At 50.3% G+C, this 26,117-nt stretch overlaps 1 protein-coding gene and 1 pseudogene across 4 annotated transcripts in view; both read left to right on the top strand.

The window, feature by feature from the left end:
- Positions 1–26,117, top strand: part of SORCS2 (sortilin related VPS10 domain containing receptor 2) — a 420,986-nt gene that overhangs the window by 290,054 nt on the left and 104,815 nt on the right. The window lies entirely within an intron of this gene.
- Positions 666–3,413, top strand: LOC125093869 (importin subunit alpha-1-like; annotated as a pseudogene).

Here is a 26,117-nt window from a genome sequence, read left to right as displayed (position 1 = left end):
CCATAAGATATCTTCAGACCAAACATTGAACGGCCTCTAGAGATAAAACCAAACTTTGACCTTGCACCAAGTGCACTTTGGGCGTTAAAGCTCACTGACTTGTTTAAGTCCATTCCTGTCTTAGCCAGTCCTGCCCATGCGTCAAATCCCTTTCCGAGGAGTCCTTTCCCACAAGCCTTCTACAACTTCCTTTTTTAACATTCAGACTCTGCTCTGTGTTTTCCCTTTTAAATAATCAGACTCAACTTTAGGACCAAACTACTTTCTTCTCCCTCAACCACAAAAAAAAATTCATTTCCATTCCTCATCCCGTTTCTTACCGGAAGCCCACATCTCAGTCTCTCTGCCCACAGAGATGTTTCTCTTATTGTTTCTGGTAGTTTACGTTCTTTGTCAGCAATAAATGTTTCTTTATTTTCTCTTATTTGGAATCAATCTGGATCTTCAATGAATTTAACTTCACTCAACGCTCAATAGCAAAGTTTGAAATTTCAGGTTATTACCAGAAAGATTTGGGGAGACTGGCTTAGAAATGTGCGTCTATTCAACTTACTTGTTCTTAACAATTGTGTTTTGATCAGTCACGAAAACCTTACAAAGCATGAAACAGCTAAACTGCAATACTTATGTTGTCTTTCCTGCTGACAAGCCCTCTAATGGAGGTGATGGGAGCTGATTTTACTTTCAGTGAAGGTAAGTAGCATAAAAGGATTATATTTAATGCTAAGGACTCTAAACCCATGCTGATTTCATTATACCAGCATGCTTCAACCAGCTTTCACGTATTAGAGACCAATCCTAGATCACGTGAACTTGAAGAACACTTGGGTTTGTTTTGATAATTTCTGAGAGTTTTGAAACAGCCAAGCCTGTAAGCTCATGTCTCAAGACAGCTCTGTGAAGTTATTTTACAAATGAATTTTGGCAATGCCAGATGTAGGAGACTTGGCACACACCCACGACACACAGGCATGGACACATATGAACAGGGCAAACAGAGGTCTTATGCTTTCTAATGTATGTGCTCATTTGCCCCATCTCCAAAGACACCCTCTTTCCCTCTGTCTGTCCGTCTCTCTCTTCTGGTAAGAAATCTCTCCCTAAGGTGTGTGTTTCAAAGAATGGCTCTTGGGTCCTAGAGGAGATATGGGTAGAAAATCTCTATCACAAAGGCACTAAGTTTCTCTAAGAAGGACTTGGGATTCCTAAGGACAATACTTAAAAGAGTTTTGAGATAAATAGGAAGGGTTTTAGGATTGGTAAAAGGACAGGTTAAACAACTCTGAATTATTTCTGAGGCTGTATTTCTAGTTTTGCAAAGATTTGTAAGATAAGGACAGTTGCCTACAATCCCTTAAGAAATCCCTTCGGTTACATCCCCTAAATGGCATCACCTAATTATCTTCAATTTGCTTCTTTTCCTTTGGGAATGTAGCTCTAATTTTACCTCAGGGGTGAAGGCCTTAAGAAACTCCAATCACGTTCTGAATATCAGCTTCCAGTATGGCTAACTTTTAACTACAGGGCCGCTTAAAAATAAAAGTACTCTAGACACCGTCTTTGGGGTGATCCGTGGTGGACATTTTGAGGACAGCTGACCTGCAGCCTGTGTGCCCTGGTCCGTCCCCCATGGAAAACTGAGCGGGCCGTGTAGCTTTCTCCCTTTGTCTCATAACTGTGTCCACCAGCGAGAATGCTAATTCACCAGCTGCCCGCCTTAACAGATTCAAGAACAAGGGGAAAGACAGTATGGAAATGAGGCAGCGTCGAATGGAAGTTAATGTGGAGCTGACGAAAGCTAAGAAGGTTGACCAGATGCTGAAAAGGAGAAACGGAAGCTGATTTCCTGATGACGCTACCTCTGCACGGCAGGCAAACTTCCAACAACCCGGGCACTGTAAACTGGTCTATTGATGACATTGTCAAAGGCATCCATAGCAACAACTTGGAAAGCCAGCTCCAGGCTACTCAAGCCGCCAGGAAACTGCTCTCTGGGGAAGAACAGCCCCCTATAGATGCCATAATCTGGGCTGGGTTGATTCCAAAATGTGTGTCCTTCTTAGGCAGAACTGATGGAAGCCCCATTCGGTTTGAATCTGCTTGAGGCTCACTACCATTGCTTCTGGGACATCAGAACTGACCAAGGCTGTGGTAGATGGAGGTGCTGTCCCAGCATGCATTTCTCCATTGGCATCTTCCCATGCCCACGTCATTGAACGAGCTGTGTGGGCTCTAGGAAACATTGCGGGGGGTGGCTCAGTTTTTCAAGGCTTGGTTATCTCCTTGCAATTCCTGGCATATCATCTTTATTTAGCATGTGGCTACTTATGTAACCTTACTTGGACACTTTCAAACCTTTGTCGGAACAAGAATCCCGTACCCCGGTGAGATGCTCTTGAGCTGATTCTTCCTACCTTAGTTCGTCCCCTGCGTCACGATGATCTAGAAGTCTTGGCAGATACCTGTTGGGCCATTTCCTACCTTCCTGATGGTCCAAATGAACAGATTGAAATGGTTGTGAAAACAGGAGTTGTGCTCCAACTTGGGAAGCTTGTAGGAGCTACTGAATTGTCCATTGTGACTCCCGATCTAAGAGCCATAGGAAATATTGTCCCTGGGACAGACAAACAGACTCAGGGTATCATAGATGCAGGAGCACTTGCTGTCTTTCCCAGCCTGCTAATGAACCCCAAAACTAATATTCAGAAGGAAGCTATGGGGACAATGTCAAACATCACAGCTGGTCGCCAGGACCAGATGCCGCAAGTTGTGAATCGTGGATTAGTCCCATTCCTCAGTGTTGTTCCCTCTAAGGCCGACTTTAAGACACAATAGGAAGCTGTCTGGTCTGTGACCACCTACGCAAGTGGCGGGACAACTGAACAGATTGTATACCTCATTCATCATGGCATAATAGAACCATTGATAAGCCCCTTGGAGGCGATTTCAACATCTTTCCAGCTGCTGAGAAGATAGGTGAGACCGAGAAATTTAGTATAATGATGGAAGAATGTGGAGGTTTGGACAAAATGGAAGCTCTACAAAACCATGAAAATGGGGGCGCCTGGGTGGCTGGTAGGTTAAAGCCTCTGCCTTCAGCTCAGGTCATGATCCCAGGGTCCTGGGATCGAGCCCCGCATCGGGCTCTCTGTTCAGCAGGGAGCCTGCTTCCTCCTCTCTCTCTTTCTGCCTGCTTCTCTGCCTACTTATGATCTCTGTCGGTCAAATAAATAAATAAAATCTTTAAAAAAAAAAACCATGAAAACGAGTCTGTGTACAAAGCTTCCTTAAACTTAATTGAGAAAGATTTCTCTGTAGAGGAAGAGGACAATCAGAAAGTTGTGCCAGAAACTACCTCTGAAGGGTATTCATCCCAAGCTCAGGGTCGCACTCCTGGGATCTTTAAGGTTTAGACTGTACAGCTGCGGCAGAAAGTTGTTTGTTGTGTGCTCTGTTCGGCAGGAGTTTGTCTTACTGTTTCTCTACTAAGAACTCTTTTTAAATGTGTTTTGCTATTGTAGCATTTTTTTTTAAAGATTTTATTTATTTATTTGACAGAGAGAGAGAGATCACATAGAGGCAGAGAGGCAGGCGGGGCAGGGGGGTGGGGGAGCAGGCTCCCTGCTGAGCAGAGAGCCCAATGCAGGACTCAATCTCAGGACCCTGAGATCATGACCTGAGCCAAAGGCAGAAGCTTAACCCACTGAGCCACCCAGGCACCCCTTATTGTCGCATTTTCTACAACGAAATTCAACTTAACCAGTTCCAAACCGTATAAACGGTATGAAGTTCCTCCTTTCAGTGGGTTTCTTATTTCTGTGTGGAATCTCTTAACTTGTGGTGTCCTGTAAATAAAGATCAAATTCCGCCCTTTTCTTTTCTTTATATATATATTATATTATATTTAATTCTCTATTATATATATATAATATTCTAATATATATGTATATATTCTAAATATCTTGCCTATTTTCAACCAGGACACATAGTAAATATTCCGGCAGTGTTGAATAACCTCTCTCTCCTCCTGGGGTTTAAGAGGGGACCCCAAAGAGGGTGCAAATGATACCATCCTCCCAAGATCCAGAATCATTCCCAAGTATCCCAAAGGAAGAGCCAGCAGCCTACCTGTCCAAGGCAGACACAGCCCAAGCCAGGTTCTCAGGAGGCAAAGTGAGACCATCCACAGGGTCAAAGCTGTCCCTGGGAGAGAAAGGATCCGTAACCGATGGGTCTGGATTTGGAAAGGAGGGGCATCCTGAAATTTTATTTTCCTCTTCTGCGAGATTCTGAGCAACACCTGGTCATGTGTGAGAGAGCCTAGGAGAAATTCTGGTCACGTGTTTCCTCTTGGGACAATGAAGGGGATTCGCGAAGGGCTATCAATCTTTCTTTTCTTTTCTTTTTTTTCTTTTAGTTTCAGAGGTAGAGATCAGGGATTCATCAGTTCATGTAACACCCAGTGCTCATTCCATCACATGCCCTCCTTAATGCCTGTCACCCAGTTACCCCATCCCCCACCCTCCTCCCCTCCAGCAGCCCTCAGTTGGTTCCCTAGAGTTAAGAGTCTCTGATTTTGTCTTATTTTATTCCTTTGTCCCTTCCCCTATGATCCTCTGTTTCTTAACTTCCACATATGGGTGAAGTCTTACAGTATCTGTCTTTCTCTGACTGACTTATTTTGCTTAGCATAATACCCTCTAGTTCCATTGACGTCATTGCAAATGCCAAGATGTCTTTTGATGGCTGAGCAATATTCCAGTGTGTGTGTGTGTGTGTGTGTGTGTGTGTGTGTGTGATGATATATCTTCTTTATCCATTCATCTATCAGTGGTCATCTGGGCTCTTTCCATAGTTTGGCTCTTGGGGACATTGCTGTTATAAACATGGGTGCCCTTTTGAATCACCATGTTTGTTTCCTTTGGGTAATACCTAGTAAAGCAATCGCTATCAGTCTTTCTAATTCTTCTCCAAATTTGCTAGAATCTGCTGGAAAAGATCTGCTGCTGTCCAGGGGACATTTATTCTTCTGGTGGGGTTCTAGGCTATATCCACGAAGGACTTGCACAAGAAGACCAGAAGCTGGTGGAGCCTGATTTACAGGGTGGGCCCTGCTGCCCATCCCACTGCCTCCACTAAGCCCACCTCCTGGCTTTCAGTTTGTACATGAGTAACCAGGCCTGGAGATCGGGCTGTGGGACACTCTGTAAATCTCATAAGAAAAAAAAAAAAAAAAAAAAGGAAGTTGAAATAGGCAGATAGGGCCAGATTTTAAGAAGGGGAATTTCTGTTGAATTTACTTTTTGTTCAAGTCTGATTTCTCTTCTTTCATCCTGCTAAGGGAGTCCCTAAGAGGAATCACTGTATTTCCTTGTGTCCTCTTTTTAATTCGGTCTCTCTGAAGGTGCCAAGAAATTGTTTAGGATGAGAGATCTTTAAAATTTTTTCTTCGCTCAAATACAGCCAATTCAGAGAATCAGTCATTTGGCCATCAATGAGTAGGATCTGTCAGTAGTGATTCAGACTAATAAGCCTTTTCATGGAACGACCCAGAGGTAATTTTCCAGGCTTAAGATAAATCTTTCTTGAATGCAGGTGGCATCCTTGGGGTGGGTACAGATGATGTACTCCCATGAGCACAGATGTTTCTTCTCAAAGCCAGTCTCAGAAAGCAAAGGCCTTTGTCCCACCAGTGGTCATGGGTCTCCGGTCTCCCATGAAAATGGGATGCCTCCAGTCTGAGACCTGCTGATTTGTGACACTGGGCAGGTGCTCCTGGAATGGGATTTTTCTAACAGTAACAATGAAGGTCAAGGTAACAACAGCTTCTCATGAACTGGGATCTCTGATCCTGACACAGACAAAGATTGTCAGATCCACAGCCTTTGGGGGTGCCCAGCAGATGGGCAAAGACACCCATCCTCTGACTGGCAGACCAGAGAGGGCATGCTCACTGGCCAGAACGCCAAGCGCTCAGGCCATAAACAACACAGCAGACAGAAGTAACATCCATTTCTGGGAGGAAAAGGATGGATAAAAACATGGAGTACTCTTGCCAAATACTAGAGTCACCAAGCCCAAGGAGCTAGCTCTGAACCCCTTCAATGTGGACAAGTAACTGATGTGACATTGCCAGTGAGATCCTTTCCACTCCATTTTCACACTAAGTCTTTGAAATCCAGTTTCTCTCTTGGTCTTGTAGCACATCTCAGGTTCTTTAGCCACTAAAATGTCTTTGGGGGTACTTGGCCGATATTTTGAGCTATGAAATTTACCGTCGGAGAAGTGGACCCACGTGCCCGAGTTGTTCCGCAGATACTTCAGTTTCCCAATAAGCAAACAGAAATCATTTTCAAAATTAAAACTAACTTAATTACAATTGAGTTAAATTAACATTGCTGGTCCTCATCCACGCTGGTGCATTTCAAGTGCTCAGCTAAGTGGTCCCCAGATCGGACGGCGTGCTTCTCGCTCCCCGGTCATCCGAGGCCTCAGAATTCACCTGTGTGTTTAGACATTGCAGTTGCTGCCCTGTGTTTCCTGTTCTAAGGGGAATAAAGCAGAAGTCCGTGTTTGACTGGTGAGGTGTTTATCGAGGGACGAGGAACGGGAATTATTGATGTTTCTGTTTCTGTTCAGTAATTTGACAAATGAATGGTCTGAGTTCATAATTAAGAAATTAGTTTTTAGAAAAGCTCCATTGGCTCGTGAATTGATGAAGTGAAGACTGTCACATTGCAGGGGACGGGGGGAGTCACATCTCAGCGAATAAACAAGATTTTAATGACTAGTCCACAGCTGTGTGTGTTAGGAGGTGGCAAGTTGAAAGAACAGGGAAGAGATCCAGCATCAGAATATTCTCCTATAGGGGTGCCTGGGCGGCTCAGTTGGTTGAGCAACTGCCTTCGGCTCAGGTCATGATCCTGGAGTCCTGGGATCGAGTCCCACATCGGGCTCCCTGCTTGGCGGGGAGTCTGCTCTTCCTCTGACCTCTCCACTCTTACAATCTCTCTCTCTCAAATAAATAAATAAATTTAAAAAAAAAAGAATATTCTCCTAGAAAGCAGGATTAATGGCACCAGAGAGTTCCACTCCAGCAGCATTCCTCCTCTGACCAAAGCCAGCCACCCACTCAGCCAAAAAGCCGTTGTAGCAAAGAAAAAACCTTGTCTTCTGGCCCCGTGGATCACGAGGAGGAACTGGTTGCCTACATACAGTAATAAGCCAGTAGGGAACTTTTAGTGAGTCATTTCATTCTAAAAGTATGAGCTTACTCTCAGTTATCATTTTTAAAAGATCTCTTTACAAGACATATTGGCCTCCCCTTGGATTTAGCAAAAGAAAACAGTAGGAGAGGGCCAGTCCATGAGAACAGCCCTTGAGTGCCTACTGGGTGCCAAGCACAATGTGAGTGAGGAGGGGTGATACTCAGCCTTGTGTGTCTTACTACAGAGGTGACTTTTGTGCTGGACATCAAGGGATGAATAGGAGTTGGCTGGAAAAAGAGATTTGAAGAACTTGTGATCAATTTGGGAACTGGTGACAGATGTAAGGCATGGAGGTAGAGAGTGGAGAGAAAGAGCAGAATCTGGAAAATGTGGCTACTGTTGGAAAGGAAGGTCCCAGAGCACCAAGGCAAGACATTGAGACCGTCTTGAAGAACTAGAGGCTGCAAACTCCAGAGGCTACAGGGGTAGGGTGAGGGATATAGGTGAGCAGGGCCGGTCCAGCTGTGATGCGGGCTGGGACTGTGGCAGGGGAGTACGTGAACATGGGTGGGCCTTGTCACCCCAGTCTTTTGAGAATTGTGGTATTCATGTGAAACATCACAACTGTCAAAACCTTGTGAGGGCAGATGTGGTCCTCTGGCAGCCCGTTTGCCGTGTCTGTTAGATTTCAGCAGGGGAGGCTGAGGTAGGGTCCCTGCAGAGTCGGGCTCAGGCTCAGAAGAGACCACAACTACTATGGCAAAAGACCCAAGTAGGGGCATGGACTTCCGTTGGCTCCAGGTGGGAGATTGTGGTGTTTGTCCAGAGCAGAAAAAGCCGAGACAAAGTGACAGGTATAAGGAAGGAAGACAGCGTGCCTGAAAGATGGCACCTTTCAACTTTTGCCATCAGCTTTCTGGTGGGCAGACACGTAAAGCAGGTGGGCAAACCATGAAGGCAGGTGGATGGACAGGTAAGGCAGGTAGGCAGACAGGTGAAGGCAGGTGGGCAGACAAGGTAAGAGCTAGAGTACTAAAGTACTTTGAAAAGTACTATGATCTGAAGTCCTTTAAAGGTTTTCTACTAAACTGCAGCTCCTGTCTGTCTCTGTGAATTATGATCAAATTACCCATCATGATTACTTCCGGTTAATTTGTCCTGCTAAGCCTGAGCCGGTTGATGAGTTTTCTTAATTTTGATTATATGCTCAAGGGAGTGTTTAGTTCCTGTGCATCTGAAGGTTGTCTGAAGGCAAACAAAGTCAACAATGAGCGGTGGCACCTCAGAAGCCACCTGGGCTCCTGTTCCAACTCTAGGTCTAATGACCTTGGTTAAGACATGTAAGTGCTCTGGGACTCAGTTTCCCCATCTATAAAATGGAACAAGGGGAGTACCTGGTCTCAAAGTTTCTCCCAGTCCTGGAATCGTATGCAGTTTCCTACTTTCTGTGAAGTGTTGGTGATTTAACCCTGATGTCTCTGTTTATTGGATAAAAGCCCACCTCACCCCTAAGTTAACCCCTCACTGACTCTAATGTCTGGCTAAGGGCGATATCAGGGTCTTTGGGACTGACTTGCTGTCATTCCAGCCACACACAAGTCTTTGTGTCTCTCCCATGGTGAAATGAATGAATGAATGAATGAATGAATGAGTAGTTGTGATTTCAGTGCTCATGGAGCCTGAGCATGCCTACATGACCAACCAGCACCCCCAGGCCCCCCCCATCCAAGACTCTTATCGCAAGGGTTTGCATCCCTCAATGAAGAGTTCCCTTTTCCCATCCATGAGTGATGACATATGGGTGGTTTCAATATTTACTTGTGTTATGATTTAAAAAAAAAAAGTTTATGGTAGTGCCCACACACTGAGTACCTAGAAGATTCTATGCACTTGGCTAGGCCACCTCCACCCCTACCCACATACATGCCTGTAATCCCATGACATTCTCACATTTGGAAGTGGATATTATTATCCCCATGGTATAGCCGGAGAAACTGAGGCCCAAAGAACTTATTTTGCCCACATAACTAATCTTTAGAGGAGCCAGAATTAGGACATTGGTCTGGATTCTTTTAATCTCCCAGGCTGCCCTCTTGGATCCCACTTATCTTTTAGGACAGCCTCGAATGTCCCCAAGGTCCCGGGACCAGTAAGACACAGGCCATGTTTCTCTTTGTGTCTTCTATGTCATGTTGGCTCTCAGTGCAATGCACTTCTGATGAGTGCTTGTGCTTTCCGGGCCTTATGAAGCACCGAGTATGCAGGGGTGAATGAGGCCTGACCTGTCTTCAGGAGCTCACCTTCTAGTGGAGGACACAAACCGGTGCATGTCTGGGGCTCCCAGAACACAGAGATGCAAAGTGCCAGGAGACTGTAGATAAAGATTTCTTCTACCTCTAAGGATGTAGGAGATCTTCCTGGAAGAGAAGGCAGCTGTGCTTATCATTAAGAGCGGGATGTGATTTGTTCATGTCAGAGCAGAGTGGTGTGATTCCAGACAGAGGGGAGAAGGTGAGCAGAGGCAAGGAAGAGGGGACATGCAATTAGGTGTGTGCTCCTGAAGGTATGTATGTAGATGGCTGTTTGGTTAAACAGTTCATCCAGTTGGCCATGCAGCCAAAACCCAGGCTTCCTGCAAACCCTTCCAATTCATGGCATATTAACTTACCATTTTCTACACAAATAGACAAGAAAGACTTTGTTTCTAGCTGGTAGAAATGACTTTGCATAGTAACCTACTTCTTTACAAAATTATCTCTTGATCTTTAAAATTTTCCCCATAGAAAGCCTCAAGGAGGAACTGACAATCTTTACTGTCTACCTGATTAGGAGTTATTTGGGACAATAGCAGAGGCCCTCACATAGCAGTGGGGCTTGGGGAAATGTGGGAAGAGTTGGGAGAGTGTCTGGATCAGGGAGCCAAGTGTCTTTGGTTATGAATAGGGACTTCTGGGCCAGAATGTCAATCTCAATTTTAGGAGATCCAGAACAGTGGGAGACCACTCCCAACTTACAGTAATAACTATTGCTGGGTTGTATTCTTTGTTTTATACTAAAATTCTTACAGTAGTCTTATAAGGAAGACACATTACCATTTTACGAGTGAGGAACCTGTGTTTCAGAGAAAAGAAGTTGTAGGCAGCTAGAGAAGGTAGACTTGAGAATCAAACCCAGATCAGTCTAGCACAAAAGCCTTCTGGCCTTCCAGTGTCCTTAATTAAAAAAAAAAAAAGTTACAAGAAGAATTTTTTAAGGGAAAAATGAAAAAGTCACTTAAAAGGCAACATACAGAAACATAGCTCGTTCTAATTCAAATTTTAAACACGCATGTGAAAAGATGTTAAGCCTCAGTGTAAAAGCAAACCAAATAACTAGATACCTCTCTTACTCCTTACATTGGCAAAAAAGAAAAAAAAAAACAAAAAAACTAAGATAACAACAATAATGATACCCCATTTGACAAGGATGGGAGGGAGTAGAAATTTTGCTGCTTGTTCACCTGACTGCCTATGTTATTGTTACTTCGTTAGAACAAAGTCAGTGTCCTTTCAATGAAACACTAAAGAAAAAAGGCATCTGCCATCTTCTGGGCTGGTGTGACATTCAGTGCTACGGGAATGCGGGAACCTAATAGCAGCTGGTCCTGGTCTTTTGGGATCCCAAAACCACAAGAGAAGAGCCTCCATGGAGACCAGGGCATTGGTTGCCCTGAGCGCTGTCCGTGGTGCTGACCCAGATGAGCCTCTCTGCCCACTTGGTTGGTGGCCTTGGGAGGCACAGCCTGGCCCTCCTGACCCCAGCATGGATTCCTGCTGCCAGAAACCTGCCCAGAATCTAAGTCCTGCCCCCACCAACAGTAATGCTTGCTTACTACTCAAACACTGAAAAACAGAGCCACCTGTAAATCTGCCGTCTATTGTAACGTTCTGATGTATTTTCTTCCTGTCTTTTTTCTACGAATCTTTGTTATATAGTTGAGATACTTTAATATTCTTAAGTTTCCTCTTAGAAGTACTCTTCCACATTATTCAGAATGCTTTGTGAGCATCATTTTAATGACTTCAAATAATCTGAGATTCAGTTAATGATAATGTAGCCATTTTTGTAGTTAGCTACTATTTATTGAAGACGTAGTATGTTCTTAGCATAATACTAAGGCATTTCCAGATACTACTTCTCATATGCAAAAGGACTTTGAGATGAAGGTGTTATTATCCTCAAGTTTGCTGATATTGAAACTGAAGTTCAGAGAGGGTAAGTTACTTGCCCAAGATCACACAGCTAGGTAAGGGGCAGAGATGGTTTCGAATCGATGGGTGTCTGATGACAAAGGCACTGATTTTGCCATTGCCCCACACTGCCTTCCATAGTTTTTACATAAGATGGTTAAAAAAAAAAAACACGTATCTATCACAATTTAATATTCATCCCCCAGATACTTGGATATCTAGATGGCTTTGCACTGTCAAATAGAAGGTTGTTAAAGATGAAAGATCACAGAAGGTTGAGATTAGGATATCCCCAGGCAATGTCAGTGTCTTCCAGTGCCCCTCCTTGGGCAGGCCACATCTTGCAAGAAAATGTGTAGCCTCTACTTGAATGCCTCCTTGCACTGAAAACTCACTATCTGGGCCAGAGAGTTGTATTAACAATGACAGCCACAGTTTTAACCAAGAAGCAATCTGAGTGGCCCAGTTAATCAGGGTCATTTCACTGCCTACCCTACCCGCCCCCCAGTGGCAGGTCCCCATCCACTCTGGGCTCATTGTTGAACATGGATGGATGAGCTGTGGCTTCAGGACCTGTCTCACAGCCAGTGTTGATACACACATGTTGACATGAAGGTGGCTGGCTTCCGGTTCCCAAGGACCTTGGCAAACTTTCCAGCTCCAGCATTTGTCCAGAAGTGGCTCTGCCCAGGTCAGCCTTGGTGGCAGCCACCTCTGTGGGGAGGTAGGGGTGTTGCAGAAGTGCCCAGCACACCTGCCCTTGTCATTCTGAGCCCACTCTAGGTGCTTTCTTTTCCTGAGGGCCTGAGGGGCACTGCCAGAGAGAATGCCTTAGAGAGAGGAGGACAGGCATCACAGGTGGCTTGCTCTGGGAAACATGACAGGGCCATGTGTCCCAGTGTCCCTCCATTCCCTGAGACTCGGTCTGCCCAAGCCACCTAGTCATGGAACGATAAAGCAGGGCTACAACACGACCTTATCCTCAGGTCACGGCTCTTTGATCTCACTCTGAGCCTCAGCACAGCACAGAGAGCCCGAGCTCTGGGGCCGGAGGACCTGGATTCAGCCACTGTGATGCTGTGTCTCATGTGCAGCCCTTCTCCTCATTGTCTTAGCCTCTTCATCCATAAATAGGATTCAGGAGACCTGCTCCAGAGGCTAGACGCTCAGGACTAAGTATCTGTGGCCGTGCGTTGCAGACTCTAACCTGAGAATGTCCTGTGTTACGGCAGCATCACCTGCCATGTGCTGCCTCCTAACATCATGTCTGTCATACAGCAGGTGTTTTATAAATGCTGGCTGAATCAACTGTCAGTATTAACAGTGGTCAATAAGTGTCACTGATAAGAAGGAATGGGAACAAAGAGTGGGTGAGAATGGGAATGCCTCTGGTCTCTGAGTCCAGGCACAGAGGGGCACAGATGGAATGGAGAGGTAGGGATCTTTGAGGTGTGGTCTCTGGACACTATAGCTGTGTCTGTGTCCAGCAGGGCTCCTGTTTGGAAGCCAGAAGAGTACATGGAGAACCAGGTGCTTCAGCGCCATGGCGGGCTGAAGGAGATAGAAAGGAGCTCAGAACTCTCTGGAGGGTGGACAGAGTGGGCTGGGCTCCGGGGAGTAAATCTGAGTCTGGGTAGGTTTGCAGGCAGAGTTCTGAGAGCATCATAATTCTGCAGCCTGCAACAGACTGTGTGAGATTTTCTAACGTGGAATAAATTCTGCCATTACCCAGTTGAACCGAGAAAATCGATGTCATTAGCCTAATTACGTGGGCTCTGTTTATAGACTCCGATCCTAGGCGCTAGGGGGTGTCAGAATAAGGACAGCGCGTTGCAAAACATGGAGGGAGGTGGGTGTAAATATCCTGCTGTGGTTCTTGGTGCCACTTGGTTTCTCAGTGTGCTCACACCGACAGGGAAAGGGATGACATCATTCTGGTCTGATATGTAATAGGTCTTCAAAACTGCTTTGTTGGACGGATGAGAAGAAGAGGGAGGGAGGGAGGAAAGGAAAGATCTGAGGCAGTCATATAAATCTGAAAAATGTAATTTCCCCTTTGGGGCCATGTGATCTTCAGCAGGAAATGGACATAACAGGCATGAAAGCTCTTGCGTCTCCCCAAAATGCCTCCTGATGTGGGGGCTTGGGCTCCCCAAGGGAAGAATGGGGCTTGGGCTGAATTGTCACCCCTAATGGGGTCTGCAATTCTGCCCCACACCTCAAAGCTATCGGACTTCAAAGTAACGGTCTGCGGCGGCACGTGGGTGGGGAGATGGATAGGATGGATAGCAGCTGGAGGACAAATGTCACCCTGGCCACCCCTCCGGGCTCTGGAGACAAAGGGGAGCCTAGTCCCTATGCATCAGATGCCCGTTTCTTGGGTCTCCTGCCGACTCCAGAGCCAACAGCAGAGTGTCTGCCGGCCGGGTCCCATGTGTCCTACCTCCTCCGGACTGTATAGACACAATTCACAGACTGTGATCCTTACATGACTACCTCCTTATCCTGGATCTCTGTGCTGGAGAGTGGACTACAGCACATTCAGGATTTAGAATCCCATTGGCTGAGACTGTGAGCCTCACACATGAGCTCACTCCCATTTGATGTGTCCATCCCCCTCTGGGTTGGTAATTGTGGTTCCCCTGTCAGTGGCCAACAGACATCTTCAAACGCTGATGCTGAGGATGTGTGAGGCTAGGACCATGAAAGCTTCAATGGTAGAAACGGGGACAAGGTCAGGTTTCTCTGACCCGGGTGTTGGTCTTGCATCCTGGGATTCTTCTTTGACTCCAGCCTGGTTGGATGGTGCCCTTACCAGATATAGAATTTCAAACATCTGGAGGGGGGTCCTTTGGTGGTCTAACACTTAGCATTAGAGAGGTATCTTCCGCCAATCCAATCTTTCATTCATTTGCCTGGTTTTCTCTCTCCTTCTGGTTAAATATCTCCCCCAGGTGGATCTGATGGCCAGCGTCCTCTTGAGGACTTTGTCTGGGACGTGCTGAGCTGCTCCCCATGCAGACTCCATTCCGTATCTCTGACCATCTCTCTGTTACACCTGTGACTCCTTCCTTGGAAACACTTTCAGTTTTGAGGCTAGATTCCTGTGTTCTAACCTCCAAGGACAAATTTTGGGTTTTTTCTCCCCTCCTGTTTATTTTATATCTTTGTCTTCTTCTGCTACCTTCTGGGAACGTTCCACAAGGATTTCAGTGCTGTCCCCGATTCCTTTTCTACACATAAACTCTGCCTTTCCCTGCCCCCCTGCCCCCACTTTGGCAATTTTATTTCTGCTCTTACCCTGAGATTTTCCTTTCACGTTTCTCTCACTCCCTCTGAAAGCCCGAGGGTGCCGGCCACGAGTTTCCTTACATTTTCTTCAGCTTTCGGGGATAAATCCTTTTCAGAGAGGATGCTTTTCTCTGAATCTTGAGGGTTTCATTCCTTTCAACTGGGCTGTCATGTCCCTTCACAAGCACCATGCTGGGGTTTTTTTCTGTTTTCCTGCTTGCCCATCTTTGACAAAGAACATCATCCACAGAAGGAGGCGTTTATCTTCTCAGCTCCCCCGCTGTCCGCTTGGGCTTGGACCCACCCCCAACCCCCACCACCGTAGCCCTGGCAGGACGGTCCCTGTGGTTGGAACCCTGTCACGGGGTGTCCACAGCGCCGCTGGACCAGCTCAGATCTTCCCCTTGATAAGTCCCTCCCTCTCTGGTTTTCGAGAAGTGACCGAAGTCACAGACCCAGTACACCCTGCTCCTACGGGGCTGTCTGCCTCTGGCTAGGATGCAGTGGTCCCCTTACCAGACCCTCAGCCCCTGTCACATGTGCACAGAGAGCTGTGGCCCCAAAGAGAATGGTCAAGGGAGGGTCCTATAGCAGAACTTGGGTCCCATCAGAGTAGCCCCCACTGTGGCAGGGGTCATGCAGTCCAGTGGTGCCAGCTTGGGACCCCGTGGCAGACGGTGGGCGGGACAGGGTGTCCGTCTGCCTGACAGGCTAGAGTTGTCTATTCAGCGTACACAGGGGCTGCCCCACAGGCTCCTCGATCCAACTCTCGTGGTGTCATGGTTGGTGGGCGTTTCTCTGGTGTTTCGGCAGCGGGCAGGCTGTCTTCAGGATTCCTGTCCAGGTGGAATTCATCATTTTCTGTGTGTTTGTGGGCCAGGTGTGGCTCTAACGCGGGAGGCCGGGGCAGCGGTCTGGACTCAATATTTTGTGCACATCACCATGGGGAGCGGTGTTCTCATGGTTGTGATGGCCCCCGGAGCTGGGCAGGGCAGGGCGTGTCCCGGTCCCCATTTCTCCAGGAAGAGACAGAGACTCAGAGACACAGCTAGGTGAGCGGCCAACCAGGGGCTCGAAGTCAAGAGTGCCCCATTCTTAGCTCTTGCTCTTTTCCCTGCAAAGAAAGGAGGGAAAATCAGACCAGCGCCTCTCCGGCAGGCCTCGCCGTGCTTACTGTCTTGTGCAGCTCCACATAATTGCAGGCAGTCCGAAAGTTGCCAGGTCCTTCCGTCACACATGACGTCACCCTCCTCATCACAAGCTGAGGCCAAGGAAGACTGTGGGAAGGAGCCAGAAAGCTCCTCTGTCCGTATTTGAGTGCAAGCATTGTTCCAGATGCACCAGTTGGCTCATTTTCTGTGGTCTTGGGCTACTCTTCCCCACGGGGAGGATGCTCCCCTGCAGCCCTGGGGCTTCCCTTGAACTCACTGCTGTGTGACCTTGGGCAGGTCACCTCACCTCTCTGTGCCTTCTGCCTCTCCATGAAATGAGCACGATGGTTCCTCCCTTCCAGGGCTGTGGTGACGATGAAGTCAGCTAGTCCTGTAGAAAAAGCGGGAACACGTCCGGGTACAAAACCAGAATAGTATTATCAAGAGAAATTGCTCCTTACAACCCGATGCAAAGGCAGATCCCCCCCCAGCCCACATCGTGGGGACTCCTTCCCCCTCCACATGCCCCATGTGTCACAGTGGAAGGGCCACAAGGCACACCCCACCCTATGCCTCTCCTGGCTGCTCTGCTCTTGTCCCCAGAGCCGGCCAGAGCATCTTTGGAGCTGAAATAGCCACAAGGCCGGGGAAACTCAGCTGGGATGTTTTGGTCCTTGGGGACCAGAGGTGCTTAGAGATACAGAGCTCTCTCCTTCCCCCAGATCTCAGAGGCACAGGGGAGCCGATGAAAGGCAGGCAAGCAGCTTGCCTGGAGTCCCCAGTGCATGGATTTAGGTCCCTTTCTCAGAAAAGCCTCCTTGACTGTGAAGAGGGACCCAGCTTGCTCAGCAGACCCAGCTTCCCCTGCTCCCAATTAAGTGGCCTGGCCATGCTTCTCCAGCCTGAGGAAGAGTCCAGGTTTGGGGCCCGGGATGCAGAACGCACAGGGGAGGGACTGACTCGAGGGGGCTTAGATCCTCCCCCTCCCGCCTTGCTGGCCATCCCTTCCACCTGCCTCCCTCCCCTCCAGACCCACCATGCCCTCTCCTTGGAGCCCACCATCCCCGCAGCCTCTGACCTTTTGTTCCTGAGGTTCTCCCGGCCAGCGCTTTGTCCCCTCCCTCCTCTGTAGGTCACCCCCCTGGGTGGCCAAGTGGCTGGTGTCCTGTGCAGGCGGAGAGGGCGTGGGTGTGGGGACTCCTGCGTGGGAGGACCTTCATCAGGTTCTGTCTCAGGCCACAAAGCAGCCATGGAGAGAAATACAGGCACGTTCAATCCTATGATTGATAATCAATCTGGAGCATCCGCAGGAAGGCAAAGTATTCAAATGCTTGAATGCATGATTTCAAAGAACATTTAAGACTACAGGAATATGCTTGCGTGAAAAGCCAGTCACCAAAAATATGCATGCCAATGTCCTAATTCTCTAAAAGTGGAATGTATGTGCAAAGAATAAATCTCATTTTTATGTATTTCTTTACATTTTTCCTGTGTTGTCACCAACAAACATGTATTTCTTCTACCTGGAGAGAAAGGACTAGACTTTTCTCAATGTCGCCCTCCCTATGCAGTAGCCGGTTTTGTTTGTTTGTTTGTTTGTTTTAGTTGCGGTGAAATTCACATAACATAAAATTAACCATTTGAAAGTGAACAATTCCATGGTATTTAACACATTCCCAGCGTTGTGGACCCACCCCCTCCACTCCGTACCAGAACTTTCTCATCTCCACGGAGCCACCCCTCCCGGCTCACCTCCGGCCATCCTGGCTGCCATCTGGACCCTTCCTATCCGTGGATCAGTCTGTTCTGGAAATCGATCTCTGCATCTGGCTTCCTTCCTCACTGTGGTGTTCCCACAGCTCACGTGCCCTGCAGCCTGGGCCCCCACGTCATTTGGCTTTATGACCGAACGATGTCCCACTGGGTAGATATGCCACAATTTGCTGATTCCTTCACCAACAGATGGACATTGGGTGGTTCATACCTGTTGTGAACCCGTGTGTGCCTTACCTCTTAGAGTACTTCTTTTCTGTTCTCTGGGGATATAATTCACGGACGTCTGTTATTCTCAAGAACCTAGAGGCCTTTCGTAGAGGAAAGGAAGGGATGTCAGATAACAGGGTGTCTGTGATGGAGGCCGGGACCAGGGTGGACTCTGAGCACCTACAGGAATGTGTTCCATCCACAGGATGGCCCTGCCAAGCAAGGGCCTTGATCACCCCATCCCGAGATGAGGTCACTGAGGCCCCAGGGATTTTGGCTAACTCCCCAAACCTAAGTCAACCAGTGAAAGGGTGAGGCAGGTTTAGACTGGGCATGCTGGCTGGTGGATGAGGTCCCAGGCGGTGGCCCATGGGGTTTCCATAGAGACCCACCCTAGCTGGAGTCACATGCACTGGGCCTCCCAGATGGGTTCTCACATTGGGGAGGGTTGGGGTACAGTCACGGCCTGGGTTCTATTCTGTTTGCCCATCTCCCCATCACCTGACGTATATGGGCTGGCAAGTTGGGGACAGTCTGTTCTGTTGCCCCCCCCTTCCTGCAGAGGGGCCTGTCCGACGGCATTGGCTTCGAGGCTGGGGTCTCCGAGAGCAGAGCTGGCCCGTGCCAAGAATGCTTCTGACACCCTCCTTGGAGCTCCGGCTTCTTCCCAGCAGGATGACCCTCGGAGAGCCGGCACCAGGAAATTTTTAAAAGAATCAATTTGTCATTTCAGTAGCAACAGCGAAGTAAAGATGGATTGTTTTTCTGGAACAACAGAACACTTTATCGGGCCTTTAAAACCAATTTCTTTAACTGTCCACAGTGGCCTTGCGGGACTTGTCAGAGCACCTGGGGACAGAGCTCTCCTGTCTGTCTGACAGCCCACAGCGTCCTTTGTCCTCTGTCCCAGGGTCCCCAGAGAGGGGCGGAGCGGGCATGACAGCGGGAACTGCCACCCAGTGCCTGACGGCATCTCTTTGGCTTGTCACTGAGAACAACTGTGGCCTGAAAACCCTGTCTTCTCTTCCAGCGGCCGACCCATGCTGCGGCCCCGTTCCCTAAGCAGCTGGCTTTGGGCCGTGATATGTCCCGCACCATACTGGCCTTGGGATTCTTCAGGGGGATCTAACCTGTGGCCTCTGGGTTGTGTTTGTGTTGTTGTTGTTGTTGTTGTTGTTATTATTATTGGAAGGAAAGGCTGCATTTTAACTTAGACTCCGAGCATGTGGAAATCTCTCCATGTCTCCTGGGTTGTTAGGCTCAGAGTCTGGGGTCTGCTCTGGCCCCTGCCTGTTTGATGTGCCCCCGAGGAACCAGCTTTTCAGAACCAAGGGAGCAGTTGCCAAGGGAGCAACAGCAGGAAACCCAGTTTGGAATCTGCTGGGCAGCACTGAGAAGCTAGGCTTCGTCTGGGGCCGAGGACGCATTTCTGAGGGGTTGCGGGGGCCTTGCCTGGTCCACTGACTCATGACCATCCCTGGGATTCGGAAGTCCTTGTGCGGACCTTTTATTTTCCATCTTGGAAAAGTAGGGTCGGATATGCCTTCCGTGAAGAACTAGTCTGGGCTCGGAGGGAGGGGGCAGGCAGGGAAGACTGACACGTGTTCGTCTTCCATTGATTCATTCATTCTTCATTCATTCATTCATTCATTCACTGTGCAGTGTGGCGAATGCTCAGACAACTGTGTGGCCAAGACTTCTGTGTTTGTGTTTTGGTTTCTTTGTTCTGCCTTTTTTTTTTTTTTTTTTTTAAACTCTAAGCAACTCAGCCCAGGTCAGGACTCTTCACAGAGGACGTGGAAATCTAGTTGATTCTCGGGGCACCTGGGTGGCTCATTAGGGCCAACATCGCAGTCTTGACTCTTGGTTTCAGCTCGGGTCACCATCTCAGGGTCATGAGATCAAGCCCCGCCCACACAGGACTCTGTGCTCAGGACAGAGTCTGCTTCTCCCTCTGCCTCTGCTCCTCTAACCCCCGCTCATTTTCTGTCTCTCTCAAATAAAGAAATGAATAAATACATATTTAAAAAAAGAAAGAAATCAAGTTAGTTCTCTAGGGGCCATTGGTAATTCAGAGCAAAGAGGCCAAGCGTTGGGGCCCCAGGAAACACAGAGGGCGAGGAGTGCGGTCTCTCAGGGAGAGGGAGAGCCTCTCTCGGGTGCCTAGCGCACGGGGGGTGTGGGACGGACTGCCAGGCAGGGTGGGTGGGATCATGGGGGCCCTGGGCGCCGTGGCACTGATGCTAGGCTGCCCCTGGCAGGAGCCTGTGCATCCCATCGGGGGGCCAGTGAGATGAGCGTTGGAGCCGTGGGCGGTGAGCACAGCCTGGAGAGTGAGGACGAGGAGGCTGTGCAGGGTGTAATGACAATGGCAGCGGCATGTTCTTGGGGGCACCCTTGTCACAAGTACCCTTGTAAGCCCCGTGCTCTGGGGCTACCCACAGTGACCTCTGCAGGGGGAGCTACTGCACCCCCTTCTACAGATGAGGGGACAGAGGCTCAGGGAAGCCAAGGAAGGTGGCACAGCTGAGAAGTGGCAGAGTGACATTTGAACCCGGACCATCTGGAACCCCCACCGTGGTGCAGATCTAGCAGATCTGTGGGTGACCCCGGCGGAGGGATGACGTCACTGCTGGGCCGGGGGTGGGGGTGGGGCGTAGGTCAGAGGAAGCAGGACAGTGTTCCCGGCTGTCCCCTGTGGGCGTGCCTTCAGCATGAGCAGAAAACCAGGAAGAAACCTGTAACTGGAGCACGTGTTCCCCGCCAGGGAGTCAGCCTTGCTTGTTAAGAAAAAAACATTAAACCGAAAACATGACCTTCTCCAGCGATTTGTCCCAACATTAAATAATGACTAATTTGAATTTAAATATGTGGCAGCAAATTATGCTCAGATCCCTTCTTCTGGAAAGGATTCGGGGTGTTTGATTGCCGAATGCGTCATGCATATTCATAACTGGGCTTTAATCTTGCCAGTTGGATTCCCTGCGTTGTTTGCTGACTTGGACGGAAAAGCCTGTGCAAGCTCAGTGCAGGGAGGTGTGAATCGGGGCGCGCGCCAGCATTCCTGCAGGATGGACAAGAGCACTGAGCTTGGAGTCCAGGGCCCAAGGGGCTGCCCCACTCAGGAGCGGGGGTGGGGGCATGCGGGGTGCCTTGTGGTATGCTGTGGGTCACTCACATGCTGCACAAAGCCCTGTGGTGGAGGGAGCTGGATAAATGGATTCATTCTTGAGATGTGGAGACTGAGGCACAGAGGGAAACCGGCAAGGTCGAACTTATAATAGGGAACAGGACTAGGCTCAGCGTGACCTCACGTGTGCTCTCTTCCCTGCCCCTGGAGACCTCCATTCGTTCCTACAGTTCACAGAGATCCTCCCAGGAGCTCAGCACAGGGACAGTGGCTACCTACCCGCGTCCCTGACGCACAGTGGCCTCAGTCGGCAGTGGACGTGAGCTGGGTGGCTTTTAGTTACACTCGACGCCTCATTTTCCCATTGGTAGAGAGAGGGTAGGTAGCCCAGACGAACGGTTGCCCACACCGCCTTCCAGCCAAAAGTGTATGAGCAGGTTGTCGGCGGGGGGGTGAGGGGTGGGAAGAGCTGCTTGGCATTAGGTTTCATGTTCATATGTTGTGCGCAGCCCCATGTGGAGAGCAGCGCCCCTCCCAGTGGCCTGGGCCCTCATCCCGGGACGAGGACAGGGTGGAAGGATGATCTCCAGGGATCCCGGTGGCCCCGGGCCGATATCGTGCGGCCCTCAACAGGGAGACCCTTTCCAGGCTCCGGTGAGAGGGAGCCTTGGCCATGGACAGAGGGCAGAGGTATGCAGCTTGGCCAAGTCTGTAGGTGGACGAGGGGCCCAGGTCAGCTGGGCCCGTTCCATGGGAGCTGGAGCTCCTGGGCCTGGGGGCCCACCGTGGGGCTGACCCGTGCCCTCTCTCTCAGGCTCTTGCCAGGAGCCTCTTGGGAAGTCCGGCTTATGAGGATTAAAGGGGACGCTGGGTGGGGTTGGCTTTGGAGGGAACCCTTCCCCACTCCGTGGGGCCTGGCCTGTGGGAGACCTCTGGGCTGCGGGTCTGTCATTAGGGGCCACCGCCGCCGTCAGGAGGGATGGGCCCGCGTCCTTCAGCACCCGGCTGATTATCTGGGGCACTTGGGAGTGGCTATGACATTTCCCTGTGCTTGTGTGTCAACCTCCAGAGCGCAAAAAGGTGCCTCAAAGGAGGACATGGGGTCATTTCAGAAAACCCCAGTGGGCCACGGCAGAGGGGAAAAAAGCCGCTTTCAACGGGCAAAGCAGCCAGGCAGACGGCACGGCTTTCCTGCGGCCTTGAGCGTCTCCCCTTTCTAGTTTAGAAAGACCGGCCTCCGGGTTTCGGCCGCTCGACAAAGCTCCTTTCATTTTCTCCAGGGCTCTGCTGTTTACAGAGCCCCTTCCTCTTCATTAGCTTTGTGGGTTTTGCCAATAGGCCACATGCATCACGCTGTGGCTACTGTCATTATTTAACCAAAAAAAAAAAAAAAAAAAAGGTAGGGGCATCTGGGGGTCTCAGTCATTAAGCATCTGCCTTCAGCTCAGGTCATGATCTCGGGGTCCTGGGATTGAGCCCCATATGGGGCTCCCTGCTTAGCGGGGAGTCTGCTCCTCCCTCTGCCACTCCCCCTGCTTGTGCGCATGCGTGCACGCTCTCTCTCAAATAAATAAACTTAAAAAAAGAAAGGGTACAGGCTGTTCTGGGATACGCTGGTGTATTTGGAGATGAATGGGTCAGTCCCATGGGTGACTTTCCAGACCTGTGGCTGCAGCAGTGAGCTGAGTCTCCTCCAGCCTGGGCTCTCCCATGCCTAGATCCTCTTCCCCTGTGGCCCTAGCCCCCCACGGGCGAGCACGCTCCTTGGCCCCCATAGGGCAGGTGTGTCCACAAGGGAGTGGAAGGGAGGAGGGTCACTTCCGACCTGGGACCACAAGAAGCTTCATTCTCTGTCCCCCTCACCACAGCCGAGAAGGTCAAGGGTTGTGGGGTCCCAGCCTGTGTCAGCCTGGATCCGGAGGGGCCGTGTGGAGCCAAGCCTTGGTGGGCCCACCACAGACACATAGCATGAGGGAGTTGCGATCCGCCAATGTGTCCGAGGCTGGGCCCACAGCAGAGTTTGCACAAGAGCTAGCCTATCCTTCCTAAAATAGAATCCCCATTTCATAGCATTGCGGGAATTTGTTGAATGAATGAATGAATGAATGACGTAAACCAGCAAATAAAAGGTCTGGCTTCTGGTATGACAGAGGCCAGTCATTTCCCCTGGAAGGTAGATCCCAGTGGGGGGCTGCTGTGGCCCCGTACCGCTGCATGACAAAGCCACCCAGACCAGCTGGCATTGCCTCCTTGGTCCTGTGGGCTGAGCCACCTCACCTGGGACGATTTCACGCATGATTGCCATCCGATGTGAGCTTCGTGTGACCATCACCTGAAGCCGGGACGGGGCCGGATGTCTAGGCTGGTCACTCCGTTGATGCTGGCGGGTGGCTGAGGGCCCAGCACCTGGGCACCTCTGTGTGGCCTCGGTGTGGGACGTGGGAGTCCTGCTGGCTGGGTTCTAAGAGGGAGTGCCTCTGGGTGTCCTGGGAGGGCTTCTTACATTCAAGCCTCAGACGTCCTGGGACATCACTTCGCTATATTCCTTTGGCCCGGGAAGGCAGTGAGGCCAGCCCTGAACCAGGGCCAGGGAGATGGGCTCTGCCACCAGGAGTCCTGGTCCCTTCCGGGACCCTCCAGTGGTTGGTTCTGCTATCCACGTCCCTGGCCAAGCCCCAGCAGCCCCGGGTCAGTTCCAGGTGACGCTGCTGCTGCTGCTCAGAGTCCTGGCCAAACTGTGGGCCTGGGGAGGTGGGGACAACCCCAGGGGGACCCTGGACAGCACGAGCAGAGGCTGGCACTGACCGGCAGGGCTGTCACCACCGATTAGTTCCAGAATGCTGGAGCCTGGCAGTCGCTAACTTAGTGTACAGAAACCGCCCAGTTTTAAGTGGGTGACACTGTCATGATAGGGGGGCTCCCTCCTGTGCTCCCTTGCCGCCCCCCGCCCCCCGCCCCCAGGAGCCTGCAAAGAACCAGGGGCTGCTCAGGCCACCTGCTCCTAAATCAAAGCACTCTCATTGTGGGAAGCCCATGGGTATTTACTGAAACCCCTCCCGACGTTCTGCACTTGGAGGCAGGTTTTAGTTCATTTTTCTAGTGTCTCTTGAGCGTGTTTGTCTGCCTGGACCCGAGCGAGATCCAGTGATCAAATAAAGACACTCAGTTCCTGCCTTCAAAAGGTCCCCGGTCTCTGGGGAAATAAAACAGGAGAGAGACGGGCTGGGTTATCAAGAACAAGGGTGCTGGCCCCCATCTCAGCCCCACACTCCTGGCTGTGTGCGGGCGCCTTGGAGCCTCAGTTTCCCTCCCGTGTTTAAGACAAGGATGCCTGTCGACCTGGGAGGCTGTAGGGTTCACGAGTGTGTATGTTCCTCTCCTGATGCCCTGTCTGCGCGTGGCCTTGAGTGGGAAGGAAACGGGAATGCGTTTTCAGAAATTGCAGCATGAACGAGGCCCGCTCTTCTTTCTGCTCCCGTGTGCTGGCCGAGGGGCTGGCCTGAGGGGGAGCCCCAGGCCAGGCCTTCCCTCACGTGGTTCTGCCCTGCCTGCTTCCAGGATGGGCTTCAGGGTGGGCAGGAGATCGGAAAGCAGTGGGTGCCATGGAACTGATCTCTGCCTGCAGGAAACAGCCCCGCCTGGGATGGCATGCTGGGTCTGCCATGCAGAGGCTATGTGACTTCTGATAGGCTGCTCTCCCTCCTCCTCTTCTCCCTCCTCCTCTTCTCCCTCCTCCTTCTCTCCCTCCTCTTTCTTCTCCTTTTCCTTTTCTTCCTCCTCCCTTTTCCTCCTCCTCTCCCTTTTTCTCCTCTCCTCTCTCCTCCTCTCCTTCTTCCTCTCCCTCCTCTTTCTTCCCCTTCTCATCTTTCTCCTCCTCTCCCTCCTTGTCTTTCTCCTCCTTTCCCTCTTCCTCTTCTCCCTCTTCCTTTCTCTCCTCCTCCTCTCCCTCCTCCCCTCCTTCTTCTTCCTTTCTCTCCTCCCCCCTTCCTCTCTTTCTCCCCCTCCCCCTCCTCCTCCTCTCCCCTCCCTTCCATGCTTTACCGTCAGCATGCAGGAGACTTGCTGTGTGTCAGGTGCTAAAGCTGCAGAGGTCAGGAAGGTAAAACAATATATGACCCCCAGAGCTTACATCACACAGACAAAGATGGACCCATGGAGCTCAGGAATGGCCATGATAGGCCAGGAACCAGCCCCCCATGGGACATGGTGGAGACCTCTGGCTTGAGGTGTCGGTGGGAGGGAGGATTCCTCCTCAACACAGGCCGTGCAAGGGGGTATGAGGTGGAGTTCTGAGCATGTGAAGGAGCGTGCCTGCGGTCTGTCACTCACTCACTAGCCATGTATCCCTGGGCAGGGGTTGCCAAAACCCTGCCTCAGTGTTCTCACCTGTACAACCAGGACAGTAACGGCAGTGGCTTTGTGAGCTGTTCTGAGGACGGAAGGAGATGGGACGCGGACTGCACCCGATTGACACCGGTGACCGTGTCCTCCAGCCCCTCCTCTCAGCTCTGACACTGGCAGATCCCTGACAGTTCCACTCCGTCCTAATGCCATCCACCTGGACTCAGCATCCAGCCCTGCAGACCAAGGGCTTAGGCCCATGAGATTGCCAACGTGCCAGGAGAGAGGTGTGCCCGGAGAGGGTGTGGAAGCTTCATACGTTGGTGTGCTTACCAACCAAAAGGCCCTGGAAACTTATTTCAGGGGGTCTTACGGGGGTTTCCTTGCTTGGATATGATTGATTAGATCGTTGGCCACTGGCGATTGGCAGTCAAGCCCCAGCCCCCTCCCCTCCTGGAAGTCAGGCTGCGGGACAGACAGCCCTCCCAGCCCAGGTCTTTCAGACCACCAGCCCCATCCTGAAGCTCCAGGGCCTCCAGCCCCCTGTCCTCCCATTAGCAAACAGAAGACGTCCCTGTTGCTCCAGAGATGTGAAGGGCTTTATCTGCAGCATGCCAGGAACAAGGGACGAAGACCAGATGGAGATGTCTTATGAGGCCACGGTACACAGAAGCCCTGGCACGAGGACCAGCACTGGCTACGCACTCCCTTCCAATTTGCCGCCCCGATTCTGTGACACCCTATCTTGGTCATTCTACATGAGTGGGGGATGTTCGTTCTAGTA

Source organism: Lutra lutra, chromosome 2, assembly GCF_902655055.1.
Source record: "Lutra lutra chromosome 2, mLutLut1.2, whole genome shotgun sequence".
Taxonomy (NCBI): Eukaryota; Metazoa; Chordata; class Mammalia; order Carnivora; family Mustelidae; genus Lutra; species Lutra lutra.
This window is presented reverse-complemented; position numbering and strand designations above follow the sequence as displayed.